At 36.1% G+C, this 22,898-nt stretch overlaps 1 long non-coding RNA gene across 1 annotated transcript in view; it reads right to left on the reverse strand.

Moving 5' to 3' along the window:
* Positions 1-16,055: 16,055 nt before the first annotated feature.
* Positions 16,056-22,898, reverse strand: part of LOC129638947 (uncharacterized) — a 279,599-nt gene continuing 272,756 nt past the window's right edge. Inside the window, exon 5 of the long non-coding RNA XR_008708102.1 lies at positions 16,056-16,667. This is a non-coding gene — a long non-coding RNA (uncharacterized LOC129638947). The remainder of the gene's footprint in view (positions 16,668-22,898) is intronic.

The following is a 22,898-nucleotide window of genomic DNA, read 5'->3' on the forward strand; positions in this document are numbered from 1 at the left end:
AAGGGTCATTGTTTATTAATGAAGGATCAAAATACATGTATTAAAACACTATTTAAAAAATCTAAAGATGAAGTGGCATAACAATAGAGGATGATTTAAATACATATTTTAAAATTAAAATATGACATTAAGAATTAAAATATAGAGGTATTGAAAAATATAATTATTTACACTGTATATGTAAAATTTTGACTAAGGGAATAAATATTCTTTTCAAGTACATAAAGGATATTCATGTATTTATCATAAATTTCAGAGACCAGAAGTTATACAACCTCCAGCTATCTACAAGCATCAGTATAAAATGTGAATCCATGTCTAAAACACCAACAACTCACTCAATAAAATGTGTGATTTTTTGATCAATGGGTAAGTAAAAATTTCAATTACCAATTCACTGAATAATAATGGGGAGACTTCTTTCTCTTTCCCTTCCTTCCTTTCCCTTCACTCCCCTCTATTCTTTTCTGTTCCCTTCCTTTCTCTACACTTCTCTTTCTTTCCATTAACAATTCAGATTTAAAGCTACTACATGGGCAGAGCAGGATAGGCATAGATGTTGGTAGTTTGTGTCATGGGGTACATGGTAGACCAGTGCTGGGCATCAGATCATGAATTAAATGAACAGGATACCCCTATTGAGGAGTGACTTAGCATTTAGCGATAGCCCAAGTGAGATGAGATGGGCCATGGAGAGTTAGAGTCTAAGAATGGTGAGGAGGGTTTCCATGAGGTGGAGCAGCCAGATGTACAGTGCTAGAACCAGAAACAGTTAAGGATGGTATTCATACATAGGGTTGACAATGTGTAGCACATGAGACTGGCAGGATGAGAGTGCCCCAGTATGGGTTATGGGGACCACACAGGATAAGAATGTCCATGGCCAGTTGGGGGAGGGGCAGCACAGGAGGGAGTGCTTTAATTTGAGACATCAGAGCCAGGGCACTGTGAGGAAGAATGAAAGTGTAGGATCTGCCTGTCTTGAGGAGACAACTACAATAGGGTGAGCATGATATTTGGATAGGGTAAACGAAAGGGGAAGAAAAGAGAGACTGGTTACTACAAGTAACAAATCAAATAAGTAAATATTTTAAGGATAATGAAAGCCAAGCTTCTCACCACTGGAGGAAATACTTAAAAATATGGGGAGTCAGAGAATTTTGATGAACTCTCTGATGTTGGATTGGAATTGGTGATGTGCGTGCACGCTCAGTTGTGTCTGACCCTTTGTGGCCCTGTGGACTGTACCCCACCAGGCTCCTATGTCCATAGAATTTTCCAGGCAAAAATACAGGAGTGGGCTGCTATTTTCTTCTCCATGGAATTGGTGGTACATATAGACAAATATATATATGTGTATATATATATAATATATATACATTATATGTGTGTCTATATATACACATTATATATACATATATAATGTGTATATATAGACACACATATAATGTATATATATACATATATACACATATATGTGTATATATGTATATATATGTGTATATATGTATATATAATATATATACATTATATATACATAAATTATATGTTGTGTTTGTGTGTGTGTGTGTATATATATATATATATATGTATTACATGTGTGTATATCCATATATTCCACAGTTCTGAATACTAAGAGAGCCAGGGGACAGCAACACCTAATAACAGTGAGCACACTTCATTCCCAGATCTTCCATGTAGTGTCTTTTACTAAAAGAATTAAACATTTAAAGCAATTATACTTCAATTAAAAAAATTAAAAAGAAAGAATTTAAGGCTTCTTAGAGGAACAGCTGGTTCATTGGCTACAGAAGGTACAAATGTACCTGGAACATCTTCTTGCACCAGAAACAAAAGAAGTACTCACAGAATAATGAGATTATACCAAAAAGACATAGAAATTAGATTGAATAGGTCCCCACTGGCCAAACTGGAGGCAATTTGAATATTGAAGTAAATAAGAGTAGTAATGGAATAAAATAGGAAACCATGATTTCATTTAAATGTAAATGAATAAGTTGAAATTTGCTGATAAGCAGGTTATGTAAATAATTTCAAAGTACCTCCCCATAAAATGACTATTAATTCCAGTGAGATAAAGAATAATTTTAGAGTAGAACATCTTGGCAGATATCATCTTAATCAAATGATCAAAATGCACATTCAGTTCAGTTCAGTTCAGTCACTCAGTCGTGTCCGACTCTTTGTGACCCCATGAACTGCAGCACGCCAGGCCTCCCTGCCCATCACCAACTCCTGGAGTTCACTCAAACTCATGTCCATCGAGTCAGTGATGCCATCCAGCCATCTCATCCTCTGTCGTCCCCTTCTCCTCCTGCCCCAAATCCCTCCTAGCATCAGGGTCTTTTCCAATGAGTAACTCTTCACATGAGGTGGCCCAAGTACTGGAGTTTCAGCTTCAGCATCAGTCCTTCCAATGAACACCCAGGACTCCTTTAGGATGAACTGGTTGGATCTCCTTGCAGTCCAAGGGACTCTCAAGAGTCTTCTCCAACATCACAGTTCAAAAGCATCAATTCTTCGGCACTCAGCTTTCTTCACAGTCCAAATATCACATCCATACATGACAACTGGAAAAACCATAGCCTTGACTAGACAGACCTTTGTTGGCAAAGTAATATCTCTCCTTTTCAATATACTATCTAGGTTGGTCATAACTTTCCTTCCAAGGAGTAAGCGTCTTTTAGTTTCATGGCTGTAATCACTATCTGCAGTGATCGTGGAGCCCCCCAAAAATAAAGTCTGACACTGTTTCCACTGTTTCCCTGTCTGTTTCCCATGAAGTGATGGGACCAGATGCCATGATCTTAGTTTTCTGAATGTTGAGCTTTAAGCCAACTTTTTCACTCTCCTCTTTCACTTTCATCAAGAGGCTTTTTAGTTCCTCTTCACTTTCTGCCATAAGGTTATTGATATTTCTCACGGCAGTCTTTATTCCAGCTTGTGCTTCTTCCAGCCCAGCGTTTCTCATGATGTACTCTGCATATAAGTTAAATAAGCAGGGTGACAATATACAGCCTTGACGTACTCCTTTTCCTATTTGGAACCAGTCTGTTGTTCACATTAGTAATGGGACAAATTAAAATTATTCATCACCACATAGGATGTAGTCAGAAGGACTCAACATTACTTCTGAGCCCTCCTGCCAAGGATGGATATGCTGAATTGAGCCATTAAGAAATGCTAGTGAAGCCCCGGTTAGGGGAGGGCATCCTACAAATAAATGGCCTGTGATATTCTTATGTTAAGGTCATTCATTCTGTCAGCTATAGAGATGTACCTTTCAGATCTCCCATAAAGTGGGCACCAGGCAAAAGATGTTCTATTAGCTGGCAATTTCCAATATATGCCAAAGTTTTGAGCTGAAGCTACGTACATGAAGCACTATCCAGCCATCGACTGAGCAAAGAGGTGAAGAAAGGGTTCAGATTTTGGCCAGTACATGACTGTTGTATGGAGAATCTTTAAAATGGATCTCATCATTGGGCTGGCAACACTCTGTCAGAAATACAACAAATATGAGACTCTTCCTACCCTATTCTTCCTTTCCTTTCTCTTTTTCATTGGTGTTAGATCTGAATTGTGGTAGGGAAACTTCCCCTTAATTCTCCTGATCTTTCTCCACTATATTTTTTACAGTATTTACCTCCTCTCCCCATAAATATGTTGCACTTCCAACTTAATATTGATGCCTGCTTCCCAGAAGATTTAATAATTATGTGCCAAAAGTGATCCAGAACACCAAGCCATTGAGTGGGAATTGGGGAATTTTGAGGTGCTGCTTGGATGGCAGGACCACATTCTGAATGGTATGTAGGCATGAATGTTATGAACAATTGTACATGAATAAATTAGACAATCTAGATGAAATGCACAAATTCCAAAATACAAACTACCAACTAACTCCAAAAGAAAATACAAAGATATCACCAGAAATAAAACCATAGGCCAATATCCCTTATCAATAGATGAAATGAGCCTCAAACAAAAATAATACCAAATTATGATGATCAAGTGGAATTTATCATCCCAGAAATGCAGACTGATTCAACATATGAAAAATCAAAGAATGTAATATACATTAATCAAATGAAGGGAAAAGACCACATGACCATCTTAATTGATACAGGAAGAGTAGTTGACAAAATTTAACATTATTTCATGATAAAACACTGAGTAAACTAGGAAAAGAAGGGAACTTTCTTAAATGAGAAAGGACATTTATGAAAAATCCCCAGGTAACATCATGCTCAGAACAAGACAAGGGTGCTTACTTTCACTATTGCTATTCAAAACAGTACTAAAAATTCTAGCCAGAGCAATTAGGTGAGAAAAAGAAAAAAAAAATCATTCATATTGGAAAGGAAGAAGTAAAACTATGTTTGTAGATAACAGCACTCTCTCCATAGGAAATCTTAAAATAATCCACAAAAACCTGTTAGAACTACTACTAATCAAATTCAGCAAAGTTCTCAGGTACAAGATAAATGTGAGAATCAGTTGTATTTCCATACTCTAGCAATGTACAGTATCCAAAACAGAAATTAAGAAAACAATTCAAATCATAATGTGATCATAGAGAATAAAGTATTTAGGAATAAATTTAGCCAAGGATATGCAAGACCTATACACCAAAAATTCCAAAATGTTGCTGAAGGAAAACAAATAGACCTAAATAAACAGAAAGAAATTCAGTTAATGGATTGGAAGATTTAATATTATCAAGATGGCAATGATCCCCAAAACAATCTACAGATAATGATGTTGGTTACTTGACTCACACCATACACAAAAATTAATTCAAAATGGAACAAAGACTTAAAGATAATAGGTGAAATTATAGAACCTTAAGAAGAAAACATAGGATTAAATCTTTATTTACATATATTTGAGAATGGATTTTTAAGTATGCCTACAAATTATGTTTAACAAAAGAAAAAAGTTGGATTTAAACAAAATTGTAAAATGTTTAGTGTCAAAAGATAGCATCAATAAATTGAAAATAAAACCTATATAATAAGAAAAATATTTTCAAATTATATGTCAGAAAGATTTACTATCCAGAATATTATAAAGAATTCCAACAGCATCATAGTAAAAAGCACACAAACTGACTAAAAATAGGCAAAAAACTATTTCTCCAAAGAAAATATACAAATGATCAGCAAACACATGAAAAGATGCTCAACATTAGTAGCTACTGGGGAAATACAAATCAAAACCACAATTAAATCCTATTTCCCATCCAGTAGGTTGTCTGCAGTAATTAAAAAAATGAAAAATAGCAAGTATTGGTGAGGATATAGAAAAATTGGAACAGTAATACATTTCCCATGATGCTATATTGTGGAAAAAAGTTGGATTTTTCCTCAAAATGTTAAGTATATATATAATATATAACATAGCAATTTCAATCCTGTGTATACACAGAATGCTTGAAAGCAGATATTCAAACAAATACTTGTACACAAATGTTAATAACAGTACTATTCACAATAGCTAAAAGGCAGAAATAAATCAAATGTTTATCAACTGATGAATGAATAAATGTGATACATACATAAATGGAATACTTTTCAACCACAAAAAGGACTAAAGTACAGATATGTGCCTATAGTATGGATGAACCTGGAAAACATTTTGTTAAGTGAAATAAGCTAGACAAAAAATGCCACTTACTGTATGATTCAATTTATATAAACTATCCAGGTAAGCAAATCCCTAAAAACAGAAAGCAGATCAGTGGTTTCCAGAACTTTGAGACTGAGAACAATGGGGAGTGACTGTTTGATGGGTTTAGGGGTTCCTTTGAGGTAATGAAAACATTTTGCAACTAGAGATTTGTGATGATTGCATAATAGTATAAATGTACTAGATGTCATTAACTATAAATTTTATGTTATGTGTATTTTTACCATAATTTTTAAATAGCTTGATTCTATCTCACTTGTCCATTGAGAATTGGCAGCAGAGCTCTGTCATCATGGTTACTCTGAGACTCAGGCTGACAAAAACCTTATCTCAATATGTGCTTCTAGAATAATCATAGCAGGGAAAAGTAAACATTGTTTTATCTCAAGGAAAACAACATAGCATTTGCAGCCAGTGATAAAATTTGAAATTTTAGGAGAAAATTACAATTTAGGGAAATTCAATCTGCCATGCCAAAGCCTTTGACTGTGTGGATCACAATAAACTGTGGAAAATTCTGAAAGAGATGGGAATACCAGACCACCTGACCCGTCTCTTGAAAAATCTGTATTCAAGTCAGAAAATGACAGTTAGAACTGGACATGGAACAACAGACTGGTTCCAAATAGGGAAAGGAGTATGTCAAGGCTGTATATTGTCACCCTGCTTATTTAACTTCCATGCAGAGTACATCATGCAAAATGCAGGGCTGGATGAAGCACAAGCTGGAATCAAGATTGCTGGGAGAAATATCAATAACCTCCGATATACGGATAACACCACCCTTATGGCAGAAAGTGAAGAAGAACAAAAGAGCCTCTTGATGAAAGTGAAAGAAGAGAGTGAAAAAGTTGGCTTAAAGCTCAACATTTAGAAAACAAAGATCATGGCATCCGGTCCCATCACTTCTTGGGAAATAGATGGGGAAACAGTGGAAACAGTGACAAACTTTATTTTTTAGGGCTCCACAATCACTGCAGATAGTGATTGCAGACATGAAATAAAAAGTTGCTTATTCCTTAGAAGAAAAGTTATGACCAACCTAGACAGCATATTAAAAAGCAGAGACATTACTTTACCAACAAAGTTCCATCAAGTCAAGGTTTTTCCAGTAGTCATGTATGGATGTGAGAGTTGGACCATAAAGAAGGCTGATCAGCAAAGAATTGATGCTTTTCAATTGTGGTTCTGAAGAAGACTCTTGAGAGTCCCTTGGACTGCAAGGAGTTCCAACCAGTCCATCCTAAAGGAAATCAGTCCTGAATGTTCATTGGAAGGACTGATGTTGAAGCTGAAACTCCAATACTTTGGCCATCTGATGCGAAGGCTGACTCATTTGAAAAGACACTGATGCTGGGAAAGTTTGAAGGTGGGAGGAGAAGGGGACGACAGAGGATGAGACAGTTGGATGGCATCACTGACTCAATGGACATGAGTTTGAGTAAACTCCGGGAGTTGGTTATGGACAGGGAGGCTTGGCGTGCTGCAGTCCATGGGGTTGCAAACAGTGGGACACAACTGAGTAACTGAACTGAACTGAACTGAACTGATTATGAGCTTGACATGTTCCCAATGTAAGTTTCATGGTAATTTTAACTAATGTTATTTTTCTTATGTTATATAATCAAATGTGTCAACATTTGAAAAATCTACATAGGTCAATTCACCAATATTTTATAAATGATGTCATAACATCAAGCCTGAGTAAATGACCTACTCAAAGTATAAAATAGGTTATCAGATTTTCACTTCAAAGACCTTGGACACCTAAAAAAGAAAGAAAGTGAAAGTTGCTCAGTCGTGTCTCACTCTTTGCCACCCCATGGATTATACAGTCCATGGAATTTCCCAGGCCAGAATACTGGAGTGGGTAGCTATTCCTTTCTCCATGGGAACTTCCCAACCCAGGGATCAAACTCAAGTCTCCTGCATTGCAGGCAGATTCTTTACCAGCTGAGCCACCAGGGAAGCTGGGCACATAGAGATTAGGGACAAAAACCAGTGAACAGTGACTCAAAAGACAGCCACCACCTACTTCCAATATTGTGTTAGAAATCAGTTCTTTGGTGGAAAAGGAGCCTCTATCTGTAGAATGTTCCTATTTCTATTGTGTAAATATAGCTACTATGGCCAAATTCAAGCTACCAGTGTGACATCACTGAAAATTGAGAAGAAGTACTAAAAGTTGGCTCTTCTATGAGCACACACTCTTACATTGGACAGCTCTATAAACTATGACGTATCTTTCAACTTTTCTATCCTTTTTATTTCAGTAAAATCCTAGATAAGAGTTTCTCTAACCATGCTTTTAATCCTTGGACCACCAGCATCTAACTGGTAACTTTGTTAAAATGTAGAAGTCTGCGTGCCATTCCATATTTAGAGTGTATTTTAGAATTCATACTTTTAACATCTTCCAGGTGTTTCTGATGTACACTAAAGTTTGCCATTCACTGTGTCAGATGCCCAGTTCCATTTAATTTCTATGAAAGTATATAGAACTGTGAACTGAAACAGCAACAGCCTAAGATTCAACCCTCCCAAACAGTATGCATATCAGTTACTACTATGTTTCCAAAATGTCTATCTACATCAAAATTTAATGAAAATATGCAACTATCTATATTATCTATGATTCAGACTTAGAATCAATCTCCCTGTATTAGTTTGCTAAGACTGGGTATCTGAAAGAACAGAAATTTATTTTCTGACAGTCCAAGATTGATATATCATCAATGTGGTTTAATCCTGAGGCCTCTCTTCTTGATTTGTAAATGGCTGTCTATTCTCTTTGTTTTCATATGGTCTTCCCTTTGAGCATGTGTATGTTCTAATCTCCTCATAAGGAGACCAATTATATTGGATTAGGGCCCACCCAAATAACCTTATTTAACCTTAATCACTTCTTTAACAGCACTGTCTCTAAATACAGTCACATTCTAAAGTACTGGGGGATTAGAACTTCCCCTATAAATTGGTGGAGAAACACAGTTCATCTCATAAAATTCCTAAATAAGCTAAAAGTAAGAAACATATATAGGAATTTATACTGAGACATTAAATGTGACACATAGATACAAGCCTTGGCATATTTAAGCATCTTAGCTTTAATATATCTGTCATCAACAAATGTTAGCATCCCTGTCACATTGAGCCATCAGCCTGCAGAATGTGTCTGGCCTGAATCTAAACACACAAACCTTTAGATTTCCTGAAACAATTCACCTACTTATGAAGATGAAGACTAATTCATAAACATCTTGTGGAGAACTGAAGGCAAGATGATATTTATTTTTTAGCTGATCAACTTTTTTGCATCATGACTTGGGCAAAAATCTGTCTTTGAAGCAGAATTGTAAACCTGTTCTTTCTCTTATGGTCCTAACTATAATAAGTACAAGTTGTACTCTGAATTTATAAGAAATTTTTCAAGAAAGGGGATGATGTTGAAAGCTTTTAATTTTTTTCACATATCTTTACAATGTATTCTTCAATTCTATCTGGTTATTCTATTTAAACCTTAGCATCTCCTGCTTGACTTCATAACATATATAAATTTCTGAATTATAAAAATCACTTGAAAATATGATTCCAAATAATCTTCAAGTATGTTTTACCATTCATTTATATCTTCATTCAACATTAAACAAATATTTTAGGTGCAGCTGTCCTACATTTTGCATTTCCCTGGTGGCTCAGTGGTAAAGAATCTGCCTGCCAATGCAGGAGACGTGGGTTTGATCCCTAGGCTGGGAAAATCCTCTGGAGAAGGAAATGGCTACCCACTCCAGTATTCTTCTCTGGGAAATCCCATGGACAGAGGAGCCTGGTAGGCTACAGTCCATGGGGTAGCAAAAGAGAGAGACACCATTTAGCGACTAAACAACAACAAATGTTATATTTTCATTCTAAGATCTACAGGGTACAGATGTGAATAAGTGATGATCTTGTCCTCATGAAGCTCACAGTTGAATGAGACCCAAATAATGAAACATGTGCTATTATAAACATAGGATCACAATGTTATAGCAGAAGGGAAGAAAAATTGATTCACTTTGCCTGAAGGAATTGGGGAAAGTTTCACAGAGGGTATTATGATTTATCTACATCTTAAGGATGTATAAGAGGGGAGAAAATTCACTCCAGTGAGGGCAAGTGGTTGTAAAACTCTTTGTTACTAGGGAAAATGCAAATGATTTTGTAAGCTAATTGTGAATGATGGAGCCCAACAATGTAGACTAGATTCACATCATTCAGAACTTTGTATACTATCTTGAGGTGTTTAAATTTAATTCTAGCATCAGGGAAAGATTTTAGCTGTGATGTGACATGATTAGGTTTGTGTTCTAGATCACAAAACTGAGCCCCTGATTTTCCCCAACTCCAAATTTGTTTCTTACAGTCTTTCTCTATTTCAGTTAATGCCATCCTTCCAGATATACAAGGCTAGAATCCTTGAAGTTATGTTTGTATCACTTTTAATCTCATGCCCCACCATGAGAAACCTTCTAAGGAAACCTTCTAAGTTTTACATTAAAAGTATATCCATAAGCTGAACACTTATTACTCTCTTTCACTGCTACCAAGTCACCATCATGTATTGCCTGGATTATTAAAATCACCTATTAACTTGTGCCCTGCTTCTACTTTATCCCACTGTTTAACAACCAGATTTGTTCTCAGTATAGAAGCCAGAGCAACTGGGTTAAAATATTTAGATCATGTTACTCTTTTGCTCAAATTTAACCACTGACTTCTACAGGGGAGCAAATTTGCCACCCTGAGATGTGTCTCTTTGGCATGATGATTAATTTATGCTGATAAATTTCAAGGCCCAAACAACTAAGAAAGAACTTTCCCCACTAACTGCCTAAATGAATGTAGATAGAGGACCTGTTCCAGGAAGTGTTATCACCATAGATGAACTATGATGAACATACTATGAACTAGGTGTGGTGGACAGGTTCCTAGCAAAATTTGTTAAAATTCCTCTCTCTGTCCCATTTTCTCTGCAGGCCCAGAAAACATCTGTTTACCAAACATTTGCAAACATTTTACAAACATTTTTCACAAATATTTTACCAAACATTTTTCACAAACATTTTACCAAACGTTTTTCTAACTCCATGTGAATTCTCTTCTTCCCCTCTGACATGCTGAATACCATCCCCAACATCCTCTTTTGTCTTTGGATCAAGATGGTATTTAAGGTGAGGGTTTCAGCCATTTGAATGAATGTTTTCCTGGGTCTCTCCCATGTATCCATGCTATTAATCTTTTGTGTAATTTTCTCCTGTTAACTTGTCTTATGTCAATTCAATTCCTAGACCAGCTAGAACAATCTAGAAGGGTAGAGGAAAATTTCTTGCTCCCTGAAACTTGCCATCTCACTTGTAGTAAAAGTCAAAGTCCTTTCAATGAACTGCAAATTTCTAAACAATCTGAGTCTCTTTTAGTTTTTTTAACCTCACTGGTAACTCTCCCTTCCTCCCCTATTTTCTCTTTCCCATATACATTGGCCTCCTTGCTGTTCCTAGAAAATGCCACACACATTCCCACTTCAGGGCCTTTACAGTCGCTGTTTCTTCTCCCTGGAATGTTTGTCCCTTTGAGTTTTCTCATTGAGTTTTCTCATTGAGTTGTCTCATGAGTCCTACCTGAGTTTTTCCATCACATCCTTTGTTGAAAAATGACGTCAGTAATATAAGCCCTAACTGTCTATTTGAAATTGCACTCTATCCTTCAATACTATTGTTCTTTCTTCCATGTTGAATATTTCTTCCCATGGCACTTGTCACCTTATGGTATACTATATCATTTACTTGTTTATATCATTTATTATTTGTGTATTCCCAGTAGAGTATGATCTCCATAAGGTCAAAGATTTCTTTGTTTACTTTTACCTTTGCATGTAATTCCTAAAATGGTGCCTGGAATAGAAAGAGCTTAATAAATATTTTTAGAAAGTTAAGCGAAATTCTAGAGAACAGTGTGAATTAAGAAGAAGCAGTGAGAAAAATTTTTGTAGTCCACAATGTTTACCTTAATAACTATTTATTGTGTTAAACATCTACCATATATTTCACATTTTTCTAGTCTCTTTGAAGAGTAGGGGTATTTGAGAAATCTCTGTATTAGACGAAATCTTAAGTTAGTTTCAGCCAAACAGCGTGCCTATTACTTGCTCTTTCTTCTTGTCAGGATGTCTTACTTCCTATCATTGCAGTCACCATTTTCAAATCTAATCACATTCAATTTAACTTCTAGTTTTATCACTTTTGTTTCTTTTCTGTATACTCACTTTTGTTAGCCAATTCCCATTTTGGATTATACATTTTTTTTTAATCTAAATTCAATTTTTTTTAATTTATTATTATTTTTTAAATTTTATTTTATTTTTATTTTTTTAATTTTATTTTATTTTTAAACTTTACATAATTGTATTAGTTTTGCCAAATATCAAAATGAATCCGCCACAGGTATACCTGTGTTTCTCATCCTGAACCCTCTTCCCTCCTCCCTCCCCATACCCTCCCTCTGGGTTGTCCCAGTGGACCAGCCCCAGCTGGATTATACATTTTTATAACATTTTACATGGGTTTATCATTGGGAGAGGGAGGTATAGCACAACCACACATTTTGCTCTCTGTGCATGAAATGCATGACCAGATATATAGAGACAAATCAACAAAAAACTTAGATATGGCATGATTAATAACTGATCATAATGTGCATCTTATTTACATACTGATCTGTGGAATTACTTTCACTTTGTGGAATGAAGAGCTAGCAATGACGTTTATACTTTATGCAATTACTCATAGTTAATATAACATGGTAACAAATTTAAATTGTGTTGTTTGGAGCTGGTGGTATTTAAACCGTGAGTAACCAAAATACAAGCATATCAGATCTTTGCAAAGCAAGAGCTGTCCTTGTGTGTATATGTATTTGCATACACATGTGTTTGTGACTATATGTCTGTATTGTGTATTCCATAAAAGTACTATAGACGTACATGTGAAATATTATACAATTCTAATTGTTTTAAAGTTTATAAAAAGATCATTGTGCTGTATTAAATTCTGTGAGATTTTTTCTGTTTACTTATGTCATATAACTGTATGAAATACACGAATCTGTTTCCAAGTTCTCTTTCCTAGTCTACTTTTTTTATCTATACCAAATATCACATAGTTTTTTCAGGAATTTATATATCTGAATATTTTTATTTCAAACTTTTCAATTACATTATTAAAATTCCTATATTCCTTTATGAAGTCAATATTGAGTCTGTCCTACGGGCCAATCCTTTTTTTTTCTAAGCACTGAGAATGTATCAGTTAATATATAAGCAAACTGTTTTTATGGAGCTTACAAATATCACACATTCTTAATCACAATAGTTTCATATTAAGTTATGATATCTAATAAGGCAAGTGTCCTTTCCTTGTTTCCTTGACTCATTATTCTTATTTAGAAGTTTCAGAATTATTGAATTCTAAGGATGGACAGGGAAGCCTGGCATGCTGCAGTCCATGGGGTCACAAAGAGTCGGACATGAATGAGCGACTGAACTGAAGGAACAAATATGGCTTATTTGACTTTGATGCAGAGTACATCATGTGAAATGCCTTCCTGGATGAATCACAAGTTGGAATCAAGATTGCTGGGAGAAATATGAACAGCCTCATATATGCAGATGATACTACCCTAATGGCAGGAGGCAAAGTGGAACTAAAGAGCCTCTTGATGAAGGTGAAAGAGATGGGTGAAAAAGGTGAGTTAAAACTCAACATGCAAAAAACAAAGATCATAGCATCCAGTCCCATCACTTCATGGCATATAGATGGGGAAAAAATGGAAACAGTGGCAGATTTTATTTCCTTGGGCTCCAAAATCACTACAGATGGTGACTGCATCCATGAAATTAAAAGACACTTTCTCATTGGAAGAAAAACTATGACAAACTCAGAGAGCATATTAAAAAGCAGAGATATCACTTTGCTGATAAAGGTCTGTCCATATAATCAAAGCTATGGTTTTTCCAGTAGTCATGTATGGATGTGAGTGTTGGACCATAAAGAAAGCTGAGCACCAAAGAACTGATGTGAAGAGCCAACTCATTGGTAAAGACCCTGATTCTGGGATAGATTGAGGGCTAGAGGAAAAGATAGTGACAGAGGATGAGATGGTTGGATGGTATCACCGACTCAATGAACATATGTTTGAGCAAACTCTGGGGGATACTGAAGGACAGGGAAGCTATGCAGTACTGTAGTCCACGGAGTCACAAAGAGTCAGACACGACTTAGCAACTGAACAACAAGAAGGAACAAAGCCTGTTGGTATTTTCATTCAAACGAACCGAATATGTAGCTCAGTTTTAGGGAAATATGATGTTTACTATGGCGGTGGTAGTTTAGTGACTAAGTTGTATCTAACTCTTGTGACCCCATGGTCCAGTCTTTGGGATTTCCCAGACAAGAATACTGAGTAGGTTGCTATTTCCTTCTCCAGGGAATCTTCCCCACCCAGGGATGAAACCCACAATTCCTGAATTGCAGGTGGTCTCCTGCATGGCAAGCAGATTCTTTAATGCTGAGCCAGCAGGTAAGCCCATGTTTACTATACTAATGCTTTTTCTATGCAAGCATAGCATATCTTTGTACTAACATTTGGATTGCTAAATCTATTCTTAAGACTATTTAATAAGGTTTCCTTTAGAAATCATAAACACTCTTTTGCTGGATTTTTTCCAGGTACTCTACATTCTGTGGCATTATTATAAAAGGTATTTTATTATTAATTACATTTTCTATGTGTTTTAAAATAAATTTGAGTAATGTATATATTCCAATAAAATTACCATATTTTTCAAATATATTATCAAAGTTATTCATAATAAATCATTGATTCCTTAAATAGGGTTATTGTAGTAAAATGTTTTGTTGTTAATATCATCTAACTACAATATCTCAATTATTTGGGGATAATATTGCCACCATTTTCTATATTTAAGCATTATTTTCGTTTGAGATATAATATAGATTGCTAGATTAAATAGCACATGGAAATTAACTGAAAAAAACTGTAGTATTATGTCTTTGTGCTCTGTTTGCTTAGTCTTTAAATGTCTTCCTAAATGTGGTATCCTCCTACTAACATTAATTAATATACATTTAGGACATCTACATTATTATATTTAGCACAAGGTTATCTAATAGTAGTGGATACATTCATTTTAAAAAAAATCTTATTGACAATTTCAAAAGTTTTAGATGACTTATAAAAGCTGATTAGATCTTCATTATTTTTTATCATAATTGACTGATGGAGAGGTTTTATTAGCCATAGGAAAATTGTCATTTTTCTGTATTTCAGTTATGTTTGCATTATTAGTATTATCTTTAGCCTGAATATTTTATTTCATAATTCATTAACTGCATTGCACTGAAGACAAATGGGAGAGTATCACTGTCAACTCTCTGCACTATAAAGAAGGATGAAATGTGTTCCAGGCCAAGGGAATATCTGCAAAGTCCCTAAGTTGGAAAAGCATAAAGTTTGTTGTATGAAATAAGCAGAAATCAATGTGAAGAGAGTCAGGAGAAAGTGTTATCAGTTAGGATCAAGTATTTTATCCTAATAGGAATATATTTATCCTCAGCAATCTCATATTAGTGTTTGGCAAAAACTCTAAAAGAGAGAATATTTTGATCTACAGCCTTATGAATCGTCCCCTTAATAATGCCAAGTATATCCCATTCTTTTGGAAAATTTGGAAACAAGGTACACAAACCTTATCTAGCTTAAAACTCAGCATTCAGAAAACTAAGATCATAGCATCGCTTATTATCAAATAGATGGGGAAACAATGGAAACAGTGACAGACTTTATTTTGGGGGTTCCAAAATCACTGCAGATGCTGATGGCAGCCATGAAATTAAAATAAGCTTGCTCCTTGGAAGAAAAGCTATGACCTATCTAGACAGCATATTAAAAAGCAGAGACATTACTTTACCAACAAAGGTCCATCTAGTCAAAGCTATGGTTTTTCCAGTAGTCATGTATGGATGTGAGAGTTGGACTGTGAAGAAAGCTGAGCAGTGAAGAATTGATGCTTTTGAACTGTGGTGTTGGAGAAGATTCTTGAGAGTCCCTTGGACAGCAAGGAGATCCAACCAGCCCATCCTAAAGGAAATCAGTCCTGAATATTCATTGGAAGGACTGATGTTGAAGCTGAAACTCCAATACTTTGGCCACCTGATGTGAAGAACTGACTCACTGGAAAAGACCCTGATGCTGGGAAAGATTGAGGGCAGGAGGAGAAGGGGGTGACAGAGGATGAGATGGTTGTATGGTATCACTGACAAGATGGACATGAGTTTGAGTAGGCTTCAGGAATTGGTGATGAACAGGGAAGCCTGGTGCAATCCATGGGGTCACAAATAGACACGACTGAGCAACTGAACTGATCAACTTCTGTAACACAGAATATAAAATTTCTTCTTGTTCCTTTATTCCTTGAGATGCAAGTTAGCATATTAAATGGATATAATAATGCCTAGTCTGTAGAACCAAACAAGGGGAAGTAATTAGTCAAGGTAAGTTTTCCTGCAGCAATCGTTACATGATAAGGAACCTAAAATGATCCACCAAAAATTTAAGTCTCCTCCATTCAAAACTTTTTTCAACAATGAAATCTGAAAAGAATGATTTTGGCATGAGCAATTTCTGGCAGTAGTTAATGTAGATTGAAGTAGAAGAAATAGAAAACATGAAACTTGAATGAAATATAGGTATAATCATCCAGGAAGGAAATGGCAACCCACTCCAGTGTTCTTGCCTGGGGAATCCCAGGGACGGGGGAGCCTGGTGGGCTGCCATCTCTGGGGTCACACAGAGTTGGACACGACTGAAGTGACGCAGCAGCAGCAGCATTAGGCTTGAAGCTATAAGGAAATAGCAAAAAATCAGATTTCTGACAGAATGGTAAACTACCATCAATTGTTGTCTTCACACCAAGAAATAAACATAGAAACTCCAAAACCAACCAACCAACAACACCTCAGAATATCAGAGGTTGTTTAATAAATCTGTTAAATTAATACCACCTGTGACAAATCTGTAGCGTGATAGAAGTTAACTGTGTTCCAAGCTGGGGAGAGGTAGCAGGGTGAGAAGTAGTTTATAATAGTTGAGGCTGGATTCGTGGGTAAAAGATAGGAGTTTTGTTTAATTTTGCTTTTTAATGTACGTCCTCTTTTTCTCTCCCACATATCCTTAGGCAGATAATTAGATGCCTTGTCATCGTTGCAAGGATAAAATTAGTCTATAGGGAGGCAGTACTTTCAATATGGTGGTTTAAAAGCTTGACAAATTCTCCCCACAAAAAAAAAATCAATTAAACTGGATAAAATCATGGGAAACAATCACTGCTGAGCTCTGTAAGTCATCAACAAAAACATAAAACAAATTAAGAAGTGTTGTTGTTTAGTCACTCAGTTGTGTCTGACTCTTTGTGACCTCATGAACTGAGGCCACTAGGCTCCACTATCCATGGGATTTCCCAGGCACAAAGACTGGAGTGGGTTGCCATTTCCTTCTCCAGGGGATCTTCCCAACCCAGGAATAAAATCCTGGTCTCCTGCGTTGGCAGGCAGATTCTTTACCACTGAGCCACCTGAGAAGCCCATTGAGAAGTGTTTATGCAAGAAAAAATAACAAATCTTGGATAAGAATAGTGAATGGGAATATGTAGCATTCTTGCTCAGACCTCCTCCTATATTCATCCCATAATTTAGTTGGCTCAATAGTTATACCAAAGCTCTCTGAGAGCAAACTTGCTAGGTTTCATGACTTACTGTGAATTTTCAACAGAAAAAAAATGCCAGAACACAGTGACATGACATATTCAGAAGAGCTAAAGGAATAAAATCACCAACCAAAATGTCTATACAGCAATATGCTAAAAGGATTATACATCCTGAATGCATGGGAGTTTATTATAAGAATGGTGGGTTGGTTTAACACTCAAATATAAATCAAAATAATTCAACACATTAATAAACAAAAACCCTGTATGAATATTCTCAACAGATGCAGAAAAGATACTGACAGAATATAATGGCCATTCCAGATAAAAACTTAAAGCAAATTAGGAATAGAAGGGAACTTTCTCAACCTGATAAAGGCCCTGTAATGAAAACCTCTCATTTAATATCATATTTAATGGTGAAAATTAGAAAGTTTTCCCCCTGAGTTCAGGAATAATACAAGGACACCTGTTTTCAACACTTCTATTTCACATTGTACTGGAGGTTCTAGACAGTGCAATTAAACATAAAAAAGAAATGTCATACACTTGAAAAAGAAAATAAAACTGTATTTCTAGGTGACATGATCAGTTATGTAAAAAATCAATAGAATTTACAGAAAAGCTATTGGATCTTAGCAAGAATGAAGGATAAAAGGTCATATAAAAAATTATTTGATTTTTGTATACTAGCAAAGAACAAGTGGCTATTAAAATTTAAAACATACCATTTACAACTGTCTAAAAGTAAACATTTAGTGATGAATCTGATAAAAGATGTGAAATACATGTATACTAAAATGTGAAAAACATTGTTGAGATAAAGAATGCTTAAATAAATGGAGGTATACACCTTGTTTATGGTTTGTAAGACTTAATATTGTTAAGATGTTAATTCTCTCCAATCTATCTATATATTCATTATAATTCCACACAAACTATCAACAGGATTTAATTGTAAAATAATGAGAAGCTGATTTTAAAATGTATACAGAAATGCAAGGAACTAGAATAGTGAAAAAAGAGTCGTGAAAAAGAAAAGTTTGAGAAATAACATTACATCATTTAAAGATTTACTATAAAGCTATAGTAACCAATGTAGTGTGATACTTAATTAAATATCAACAAAAGGACCAGTGGAACAGAGTACAGAGACAGACACACATATACTGTGGGCTTCCCCTTGTTGGTCAGCTGGTAAAGAATCCGCCTGCAATGCAGGAGACCTGGGTTCGACCCCTGGGTTGGGAAGATTTCCTAGAGAAGGGAAAGGCTACCCACTCCAGTATTCTGGCCTGTAGAATTCCATAGATGGTATAGTCCATGGGGTCACAAAGAGTCGGACACGACTGAGTGACTTTCACTTCACTTCATATATACTGAATTAATTTTTGACAAAGATACTTAGACAATTCAGTGGAAAGACTCATTTCAACAAATGCTGCTAGAACACCTGAATAACAATGCACAAAAACAAATTTCTATATATAACCCATATCATATACAAAAATTAACTAAGCGAATTATAGATGTAAATGTAAAAATTTAAATTATAATGTTTTTAGAAAAATTATAGAAGAAAATTTTAGTAGTTCTCAGGTAAAGATTTCTTAAACATGATATCTAAAGCACAAATTATTTAAGAAAAATCAAAAATTGTTCATTAAAATTTAGAAGTCTTATTCTGGAAAATATACCTATAACTCTGCATATAAGTTAAATAATCAGGGTGACAATATACAGCCTTGACTTACTCCTTTTCCTATTTGGAACCAGTCTGTTGATCCATGTCCAGTTCTAACTGTTGCTTCCTGACCTGCATACACATTTCTCAAGAGGCAGGTCAGGTGGTCTGGTATTCCCATCTCTTTCAGAATTTTTCACAGTTTATTGTGATAGATGTTTTTCTGGAACTCTCTTGCTTTTTTGATGATCCAGCAGATGTTGGTAATTTGATCTCTGGTTCCTCTGCCTTTTCTAAAGCCAGCTTGAACATCTGGAAGTTCACTCTTCATGTATTGCTGAAGCCTGGCTTGGAGAATTTTGAGCATTACTTTACTAGCGTGTGCTAAGTCACTTCAGTTGTGTCTGACTCTGTGCAACCCCATAGACGGCAGCCCACCAGGCTCCGCCGTCCCTGGGATTCTCCAGGCAAGAACACTGGAGTGGGTTGCCATTTCCTTCTCCAATGCATGAAAAGTGAAAAGTGAAAGTGAAGTCACTCAGTCGTGTCTGACTCTTAGCAACCCCATGGACTGCAGCCTACCAGGCTCCTCCGTCCATGGGATTTTCCAGGCAAGAGTACTGGAGTGGGGTGCCATTGCCTTCTCCACTAGCGTGTAAGATGAGTGCAATTGTTCAGTAGTTTGAGCATTCTTTATCATTGCCTTTCTTTGGGATGGGAATGAAAACTGACCTTTTCCAGTCCTGTGGCCACTGCTGAGTTTTCCAAATTTGCTGGCATATTGAGTGAACCACTTTCACAGCATCATCTTCCAGGATTTGAATTAGCTGAACTGGAATTCCATCACCTCCACTAGCTTTGTTTGTAGTGATGCTTTCTAAGGCCCACTTGACTTCACATTCCAGGATGTCTGGCTCTAGGTCAGTGATCACAACATCGTGTTTATCTTGGTCGTGAAGATATTTTTTCTACAGTTCTTCTGTGTATTCTTGTCACCTCTTCTTAATATCTTCTGCTTCTGTTAGGTCCATACCATTTCTGTCCTTTATCGAGCCCATCTTTGCATGAAATGTTCCCTTGCTATCTCTAATTTTCTTGAAGAGACCTCTAGTCTTTCCCATTCTGTTGTTTTCCTCTATTTATTTGCATTGATCGCTGAGGAAAGCTTTCTCATCTCTCCTTGCTATTCTTTGGAAGTCTTCATTCAGATGCTTATATCTTTCCTTTTCTCCTTTGCTTTTCACTTCTCTTCCTTTCACAGCTATTGGAAGGCCTCCCCAGACAGCCATTTTGCTTTTTTGCATTTCTTTTCCATGGGGATGGTCTTGATCCCTGTCTCCTGTACAATGTCACGAACCTCCGTCCATAGTTCATCAGGCACTCTATGTATCAGATCTAGTCCCTTACATCTATTTCTCACTTCCACTGTATAATCATAAGGAATTTGATTTAGGTCATACCTGAATGGCTAGTGGTTTTCCCTACTTTCTTTAATTTAAGTCTGAATCTGGCAATACGGAATTGATGATCTGAGCCACAGTCAGCTCCCAGTCTTGTTTTTGCTGACTGTATAGAGCTTCTCTATCTTTGGATGCAAAGAATATAATCAATCTGATTTTGGTGTTGACCATCTGGTGATGTCCATGTGTGGAGTCTTCAGAAAACCACAACTCAGTAAATAAAAGGACAAAAGATTAGAATAGAATCTTCTGAAAAGAAGACATCTGGATGACAAATAAGCATATGAAATGTCACTAGTCATTAGGAAATGCAAACTAAAACCACAGTGAGATAGCTGTAAACACCTATTAAAATGGCTAAAATTGAAAAGACTGGTGAAAGAAATCAAAGAGGACACTAACAGATGGAGAAATATACCATGTTCATGGATTGAAAGAATCAATATAGTGAAAATGAGTATACTACCCAAAGAAATTTATAGATTCAATGCAATCCCTATCAAGCTACCAACAGTATTCTTCACAGAGCTAGAACAAATAATTTCACAATTTGTATGGAAATACAAAAAACCTCGAATAGCCAAAGAGATCTTGAGAAAGGAGAATGGAACTGGAGGAATCAACCTACCTGACTTCAGGCTCTACTACAAAGCCACAGTTATTAAGACAGTATGGTACTGGCACAAAGATAGAAATATAGATCAATGGAACAAAATAGAAAGCCCAGAGATAAATACACGCACATATGGACACCTTATCTTTGACGAAGGAGGCAAGAATATACAATGGATTAAAGACAATCTCTTTAACAAGTGGTGCTGGGAACTCTGGTCAACCACTTGTAAAAGAATGAAACTAGAACACTTTCTAACACCATACACAAAAATAAACTCAAAATGGATTAAAGATCTCAATGTAAGACCAGAAACTATAAAACTCCTAGAGGAGAACATAGGCAAAACACTCTCTGACATACATCACAGCAGGATCCTCTATGACCCACCTCCCAGAATATTGGAAATAAAAGCAAAAATAAACAAATGGGACCTAATTAACCTTAAAAGCTTCTGCACATCAAAGGAAACTATTAGCAAGGTGAAAAGACAGCCTTCAGAATGGGAGAAGATAATAGCAAATGAAGCAACTGACAAACAACTAATCTCGAGAATATACAAGAACTCCTACAGCTCAGCTCCAGAAAAATAAATGACCCAATCAAAAAATGGGCCAAAGAACTAAATAGACATTTCTCCAAAGAAGACATACAGATGGCTAACAAACACATGAAAAGATGCTCAACATCACTCATTATCAGAGAAATGCACATCAAAACCACTATGAGGTACCATTTCACACCAATCAGAATGGCTGCAATCCAAAAGTCTACAAGTAATAAATGCTGGAGAGGGTGTGGAGAAAAGGGAACCCTCTTACACTGTTGGTGGGAATGCAAACTAGTACAGCCACTATGGAGAACAGTGTGGAGATTCCTTAAAAAACTGGAAATAGAACCGCCTTATGATCCAGCAATCCCACTGCTGGGCATACACACTGAGGAAACCAGAAGGCAAAGAGACACGTGTACCCCAATGTTCATCGCAGCACTGTTTATAATAGCCAGGACATGGAAGCAACCTAGATGTCCATCAGCAGATGAATGGATAAGAAAGCTGTGGTACATATACACAATGGAGTATTACTCAGCCATTAAAAAGGATAGATTTGAATCAGTTCTAATGAGGTGGATGAAACTGGAGCCTATTATACAGTGTGAAGTAAGCCAGAAAGAAAAACACCAATACAGTATACTAATGCATATATATGGAATTTAGAAAGATGGTAACAATAACCCTGTGTACGAGACAGCAAAAGAGACACTGATGTATAGAACAGTCTTATGGACTCTGTGGGAGAGGGAGAGGGTGGGAAGATTTGGGAGAATGGCATTGAAACATGTAAAATATCATGTATGAAACGAGTTGCCAGTCCAGGTTCGCTGCACGATACTGGATGCTTGGGGCTAGTGCACTGGGATGACCCAGAGGGATGGTATGGGGAGGGAGGAGGGAGGAGGGTTCAGGATGGGGAACACATGTATACCTGTGGCAGATTCATTTTGATATTTGGCAAAACTAATACAATTATGTAAAGTTTAAAAATAAAATAAAATTAAAAAAAAAAAAGAAAAGACTGATAATACCCTCTGTTAAGCAGGATGCCAACT

The sequence above is a fragment of the Bubalus kerabau genome, chromosome X (assembly GCF_029407905.1).
Source record: "Bubalus kerabau isolate K-KA32 ecotype Philippines breed swamp buffalo chromosome X, PCC_UOA_SB_1v2, whole genome shotgun sequence".
Lineage (NCBI taxonomy): Eukaryota > Metazoa > Chordata > Mammalia > Artiodactyla > Bovidae > Bubalus > Bubalus kerabau.